The sequence below is a fragment of the Trachymyrmex cornetzi genome, unplaced genomic scaffold, assembly GCF_001594075.2.
Source record: "Trachymyrmex cornetzi isolate Tcor2-1 unplaced genomic scaffold, Tcor1.1 scaffold1030, whole genome shotgun sequence".
Lineage (NCBI taxonomy): Eukaryota > Metazoa > Arthropoda > Insecta > Hymenoptera > Formicidae > Trachymyrmex > Trachymyrmex cornetzi.
This window is the reverse complement of record NW_017295577.1, coordinates 5166-5936: the sequence shown is the minus strand read 5'-3', so window position 1 is coordinate 5936 and position 771 is coordinate 5166.

Sequence of the window (771 nt, the reverse complement as noted above, 5' to 3'; positions counted from 1 at the left end):
GCGGCTGAACCGATCGCGTTCTATGTATGCTCAATCGATAGCCACCACACGAATTGTATAATAAAAGTGCTTTTATTTTTTTTCTACGTGCCTTACGAGCGGAGATATCGTGATGCAAACTTTGAATCTCTGATTTTTAAGAAACGTCGTTATTATTGTCATCGTCGACCAGTATCGATTAGGAGAGAAATGTATGTCTCGTTTTTTCGACACTAGAGGGCTTTTGATTTAACCTAGCAATGGCAGCATTGCAAATTCGAACGTGTTAATAAATAATTAATAAATAATTAATAATTAATAAATAATTAAAAATAATAATTAATTAATAAATAATTAATAATAAATAATAAATAGTTAATAGTAAATAATTACTAATTAATAATTAATTAATAATATTACTAAAAATAATGATAAATTAATTAATTTATAAATAAAAGGAAATATCGAGATTGTCGTTTAAGATCTAAGTATTTACCGCGTCGACGAAGGAGGTGTCTATTAAGCGTCTAGGTAATAGCCGTCGAGGAATTAAGCATCTAGATGTTTGCTGTCGAGGAAATGGGTGTCTAGGTATTCGCCGTCGAGGAAGTGAGTGTCTAGGTGTTCGCTATTGGGGAAATGGGTATCTAGGTGTTCGCCGTCGAGGAAAGGGCGTCTAGGTGTTCGCCGTCGAAGAATTAAGTGTCTGGATGTTTGTCGTCGAGGAAGTGGATGTCTAGGTCGAAGAAATAGGTGTCTAGGTGATGCCATCGAGGAAATGAGTGTCTAGGT